Source organism: Bidens hawaiensis, unplaced genomic scaffold, assembly GCF_021521415.1.
Source record: "Bidens hawaiensis isolate Kalapana, Puna unplaced genomic scaffold, B.hawaiensis_p1.1 tig00006190_1, whole genome shotgun sequence".
Taxonomy (NCBI): Eukaryota; Viridiplantae; Streptophyta; class Magnoliopsida; order Asterales; family Asteraceae; genus Bidens; species Bidens hawaiensis.
The window spans coordinates 1301355-1308793 of NW_027491410.1; positions in this window are offsets into that span (position 1 = coordinate 1301355).

The following is a 7439-nucleotide window of genomic DNA, read 5'->3' on the forward strand; positions in this document are numbered from 1 at the left end:
AACCTGTATGTTCCAATAAAAATAAAAATGCGTAATCAAAACGAACCAAAATCTGGTTATTCGTGTATCACCACGACTTGTTAGACTTTTAGTTAAAACACATAAATCAAGATGCGAAATCAAATCGAACCAAAAGTTGGCTATTCGTGTATCACCATGACTTGTCAGTCTTTTAGTTAACACACATTGTAAAACATTGAGGGTCGGAGTCACACGTCGCATGAACCACCATGACTTGTGTGACATCCTAAAGAGTGCAACCATATCCTTATCACAAAGAGGACATGATCACGGTTGAAAACATAAAGTTGTGATTCGTGTGGCGTTTGTGTGGTACGTTTTGGCCTAATAAGTTTCATGCTCTTCCCGAACTCTCCAGGTAAGCAACCAGGTCCGACGTCTGATTGGATATATGCGCGTTGCTTATCCTTAAGTTTCAATAACCTCGGTGTCAAGAGTTCAGAAAACAAGCACGTCCCCCTTCCAGTTACTACATACCCGCCACGTAGAACCATCTTTATGAGGAAGAAATATCGGAAAACCGAATTTGAAAATTACTTGAAATTGCTTTTGAGAAACTTGTTTTAGGCCTAAGCCTTGGAATTTGTGTGTGAATATATGTACATGCGACGTTATAAAATATTATAAATATAAATTCAAACGTACGAATGAACTTTTAATATAAGTGCGGGCACATAGCACATAGAGGATACATGCAGTTTGGGCCCTAAAATAAACTATAATTATACTAGGACGATATGTCTAACAACATATCTTATAGTTACGTCTCTGATACCAATCTGTAACACCCCGGATTTAAGCGGAATACGCCCGGGTGCAATGTACAGATCACTCATAAGCTCGTAACACTATTAATAGTGACAATATATTTATTTTATTCCATAATTTCGCATGTACACAAATAGTTTGATAAGAGACAAACAACATTACAAAAAAATACACAAATATTATTCATTGAAATAATCCTAAGGTATAACTAGTTTTCTTGTCCTGGCACTTCATCGTATCAACCTGCAGCACGTTTAAAATAATATATTTTGTCAACAACACATGTTGGTGAGTTTTCATAAGTTTTTGCGTATATAAATACATATAAAATGCGCGATTCAGCGATCGTCATGCAATAAATATTCAAACATAACGTAAGTGATATCAAATAGTGTCGTCCTCCCGTTCATTTAGCCGAAACCGTAGAAGTCGGAGAAATGAGAACCACCTTATATAAACAACCGAAGTCGTAACTAATACTAATGCTAAGTTAAGTTTAACATAGCATTAAGTTTCCAAACGATGGATACATGCATAAAATAACAAAAACATACCCGAGGAAAGGACGTAAAAGATAATAAGAAAAAGTCTTGAACTTGATCGGTTTGACTTTATAAGTCAAAGTTATGCAAAACACCAAAGAGAGCTCAAGAAGAAGGAAATTTAGTAATTGTGGATGTGATAAAGTGAAGGAAGAGAAATAAGCTCAATTTATAGGAAAAAAAAGAGTCAAGGGTGTTTCAATTTGATTAAATTGGTCAAAGAATTTAATTGTGTTAAAATGTTTTAAAAATGTTGAATAATAACCATAAATTTAGACTTGTAACATAAGAATTTTGATTAAAGGAGATTAATGTGATCATAAAAATATTAATCAAAACATAAAACTAATAAATTGAGCCATGAATTAGATTCAATGCATTACTTGAATAAATAACAAAAAAAAATATATGATTAAAGTTTGTAACATGGAACTTATGATAGACTAAGAGAAATAAATATATAAAATGCATAAAAGATATAAGATATAAAGCTATGAAATGAAACTTGTAATTAATTGGATTGTAATAATGAATTTTAACATCATAAATATAAACAAATCAAAATTTATTAATAAAAACGGATCTGGATTTTATTGAAATTTTAAAATGGTGCGGGTTTCGCATTTGAAAAATGACGAATGTCACAAATATCGCCATTTGAAAAATGACGAATGTCACAAATATCGCCAGAATAAATAAAATAATCACAAATTACAATTAGATCTACTACAGTTGTCTTCAATAGGTTAGAAAACTCATGATTATTATCAGTTTATCGCTACAAAAATTAAACAACTAAAGCAATTAAAGCATACACATATTCACAAATTACAATTGTATCTACTGTTGCAATCAATAAGTTATAAAATCATTATCATCACCACACAAACTTTACGGAAACTAAGCAGCATAACAAAGTTTGGGCAAAGTACTATTATTATTATTATTATTATTAGTTTCCACCGCCGAAAACATGATGCACCGGTTTTTGCCTGCCAAACAGGCGAAAAACCTTCGATTTGATCTCTGAAACCTTGTTATCGTCATCTGAATCTGACGAAGAAGAATCGTTCTTGAGGTCGTGAATCTTATCCAATATTTTCTCGATCAACGACTCGGGCTGTGATCTGACTTGCTGAACTGAACTCAAAACCCTAACAGTAGTAGATCAAATTGTAATTTGTGAATAGGTATATGTTTTAATTGCTTGCAAAAACAAGCGAATTAGTTTGTAGCTCAGTAGCCCTAATTTGTTTATATTTTAGGTCTAGATCTGGAATTTTGAGATGAATTGGTTGTAATGCGTAGGCCGTAGAGTGCAAGCTTGATGAAGGTTTAGAGAGAGAAAATGGGACACGTGTTAGTGTTAGAGAGAGAAAGGTGGAAGGAAAATTGATATAACCCGTTTTTCTAATCTGGGTACCAAGACCCGTGGATAGCACCCATAACCCGTGAATTTTTTAGGCTTAAATTAATGAGAGGCCACCATTTTAAAATGGAGCAATCTGGTGGCACGAGAGGGGTGGAAAGCGATGTGAGGGCTCCAAATGGTAGGCAATTGATAGATTAGATTAAGTTATATTTATGTCTTTTCTTTAACCATGTGATTTTGTAATATTGGCGGAGGTACACAGATGGTGTTGGGTTATACTGACACCACTTTCATATTTTACGTTTCATGGTTTCATGTAAATCGTATAACATGGGAATTTAGATGAATCTAAGATTTTTTAATGATTGAAACCTTTTGACCGCTTATAATATATCTTACTACTCTAATAAATTGATACTATTTTTTTGCACTTGTCAAGTTCTCACCACTCCTCATCTTTTTTTAACCTATATTCATTAAATGATATTTATTTCGGATCAACATGCCCAAATAATGTTTTTTGGATCCATATAGTATTCAAGATCCATTTGTTTTCATTCAACACACACACATCCCCAATAACGAACCCTAGGTTGCAGAACTGATTACTCGCTGCTTTCTCTATTCTCTGATTAAACACACAAGAACTAGATACGCAACGCTGCCTTTTCCCTTATCTGATTTAACCTACGAGACCGTTCATCCCCACCACTGCCATCGCTCATCTCCACCGCTGCTACCAATTCAGACCGTTCATCATGGTTAATAATATGATTATTTATTCTGGTCAATCCTTTTCTTACCAATGCAAATCGAAATTGTCTCCTGTTATCCACTGTTGCTTATTATTAGCTAACTTTATAATTCCCTGCTTTAGATCCATCAATTTGTATGTTTTATTAATTTGAAATTGTTTTGATGGTTTATAAGTTTTAGGTCAGATTTAGATTGTTGTGTAATTTCCTAAATCATACACATTGATTTCTTTTAACTGTGTCATTTTGGTGTTCACACATAGATTGTTGTGTAATTTTCTAATTTATGAATGCTTTATGTTTTTTGTGAATTCGTTGACAGAGTCCGGATGAGATATTATACGCTGTGTCAATATTTATGATAAACCGACTTTAGACCATTCGTGTCTCAAAAAGCATAGCATTCAGGTTTGTTTCCTTCTTACCTACCTATGTGTTTATACATATTCTGTAATTAACATATTAGGATTTAAAAACTAAAATATCGCTTTACGAAAATAATAGCCTTTTGACTTCTATATAATGTTACTATTTCTATATGATGTGTATAATCTCCGGTTTTACTCTTGACATTTTTGAAGATTTTCTTGAATCCTGCACAATCCAATTGTACATTTTTATTAACGTGGTTCACAAAATACTATTATTTTCTTTTTTGGGCTACAATTATTCAACTCATGACAACTGCACTAAAGTTAGCAGGCTCCAATATGAGTTATATATGCATAAAATGATTTGAAAGTTTCAATCAACCATAAGCTAATAAAAAAGATTAATTTCATATAAATATTATATATACCCAACTTTACTTGATGAAAAATCTACCCCATTTTCCTTTGGGCCTACCTATGTATTTATACGTATTCTATAATTAACACATTATTATTTAAAGACTAAAATATCGCTACACATTTATATTTTTGTATAATTTTCTAAATTATACGCATTGATTTCTTTTAATAGTGTCCTTTTGGTATTCACACATTTATGAAAGCTTTATGTTAATTAAATGGATACATAAAGTTTTCTCAAATTAATTAGACGCCACTTTAATTTATAGATTAGGTCAGTTGTCATTCTTGGCACCATTAAGTATGTACAACTCAACAAATTTTGAAATTAAGCAATGGAAAAGTTAAACCTTTTGACTATGATGACTTTTTTTATTCATAACTGTAACATCCAACTTTTTGTTAAATAATAAATGACGGAAAGTTTTGTTATTTAACTGTGTGTCGTTAAGTTAGTCGTGTGTTAAGTGTTTGGATAATATTTGGATTTGGAATTGTGAGTGGGTTGTAGGGCCCGTGGCCCCCTATATAAGCCTAACCTCTCCATTCTTTTCACCATTTTGTTACACACACACACACTCTCTCTCTACATTCCGGATCCAAATCCATGCAAAAGGGAGGAAGAATCTCGTGTGTAGACATCATCAAACAACAAGAATCACGTCCAGATCTACGTATTGTCCGGATCTGAACTCGACCCCAAAGAAAAAGATAGGTTTCGGTTTAAATGGTTAAGTTTTATGGTTAGAATCGACATGCAAACCGATAGAAGGATAGATCGGGGTATATGATGGAAGAAAAATATGAACTTGATAAGTTATAACCCCACGAGAATGTTACATGGTAAAAATGTGATGTTCGGGCCTTATAAAATGCAAGTATGCAAAGTTGGTACAACCCAAAACCCCTAAAAAGGGTAAAATCGGGTCCTACGGAAGAGTCGCGAAGTAAAATGGCCATTAAATGGTAAAAATGAAGAAAAAGAAGAATTTCGCATCGCATAAGCCATGCGAAGCGAAAAAGGCTATTTCGTATCGCATGACTATGCGAAGCGAAAAAGGTAATTTCGCATCGCACAGTCATGCGAAGCGAAACAGTTTCATGCGAGGCGAAACAGTTTCATGCGAAGCGAAATTCCATGCATGCGAAGCGAAATTTTTCCATGCGAAATTTTATAAAATTCATTTTCTGATGCATTTTTGTTAAAGGACTGTTAAGCGAAATTCCAGCTCAACCCCAGCCAGGGGCGCTGCCCCTTGGACCCTGCTAGGTGCTGCCGCCCCTAGACCCCGCTACCAGGGGCGCTGCCCCCAGACCCCAGTTAGTTGAGGGTGTCATTGACTTAGATATAAGAAGTAGTAGTAATGGATATTTGACACTCGTAATGCGTTATACAGTTAGCCGTGCACAGCTAAAGAAGGGCATTACTATTAACGGTGAGAGAAACCGACTTCAGGTGAGTTTCTAGCCCCTTTATCCGTTATGTTTTTGGGGCTGTGTGCATACCCCTATGTGATAGTTGTTAATACACTTAACTTAAGTGGTAAGTGTATGATATGTGTATGTTATATGTATGACTAAGTATTGAATGTTATTATGGAATGTTTATACGAATGAATATGTACATATACGTATATACATGACCAGAAGATATGTAAAGTATTGAATGAAAATGAATGTATGATCGAGTGACGTGCCAGGTATGGTTATTGGAGACACAGGGACCAGACCCTGATAATATCTGAGACAGAAGGGACCAGACCCTGATAATATCTGAGACAGAAGGGACCAGACCCTGATAATATATGAGACAGAAGGGACCAGACCCTGATAATATCTGAGACAGAAGGGACCAGACCCTGATAATATATGAGACAGAAGGGACCAGACCCTGATAATATCTGAGACAGAAGGGACCAGACCCTAATAATATCTGAGACAGAAGGGACCAGACCCTAATAATATCTGTGATGGTAGAGATAGAATAGCCTATGGTAAATCACAAGGCCTTACGAAAGAAAGTATGTAAGTGCGTGTGCATGTATATAAAGTTTGTATGAAAGAATTAAAAGTAAATAAGGTATGAATACGTATCTTCGGATACGTATGATTAAGGATATGAATGTATTGTATGTTAAATAATTAACTAGAACTCACTCAGCGTAGCTGACTTTTAGTATGCAAGCAGGCAAATAGGTCGATGCAGCTGGCTTAAGGAGGGACACAGGCATTGACTGAAGAGACTCGCATCCATGATGAAGTGTTATGACCGTTTTAATTAATTATTTATGAAAAGTCAATTTGTATGTTAAGACAAGAATGAATGTTTTGTAATGTGATGTTTGAAGTTTTTAATTATTCCGCAAAGTTTTTAATTTACTCTGATTTTAGAACTGTGTTTATGAGTAAATCCAACACCAAAGTAGAGTTACCGGGAACGGGGCCTTACAATAACTATAATTTATATGAGGGTTGATTTTTTGGTTAAGTTTTTTTTTTGGCACATTTTAATAGAACCTCAAACTTAATGCAAATTACAGAAACTACTTTTGAATGCACATACACTGTAAATATAAGGGGTGATAAATAACCGAACCACTAATTGAAATTAAACAAAAATCGGTTTGGTTTTGGTTATTAAATGAACCAAATTGAAAACCGACAAACTAACCAAATACACCAAACCAAATGTGTAAAATTTAAATATTTATATTGTAAGGTTCTTAACCTTGCATTGCGTCAGAAACAGCCAAATTAATACTGCCGTAGCTTAAAAGTGTCATATTACTTTGGATATTAAAATGTTGAATAAATGTGTAAATGCTATCTTATATCTTCATCGCTTTTATAGAAACAGTGTAGCCGCAAGCCAAGAAGAAAAGAAAATAGAAAGGATCATCGTCACAAAATTCAAGACAATATCACATAATCATCAGACAATAGGTGCCATCTATTTTTTGGTAACTAGATACTAATTTTTTTTGGTGTCATATATTGTCTTTTATTTCGTTAATTGCATTGCGTATTTTGTGATTTAGGGTTTGATTGATCCAGTTTAGCAAATTTAACCATATGTTATTACACACCTGTATACATATATAATAAAACGAGTGTTTAGGTAGTTTGGGTTTAAATGGGTCTCCTTTTAGTATTATAGGAGGTTAGGTTAAAATGGTCATTTCAGTATAGC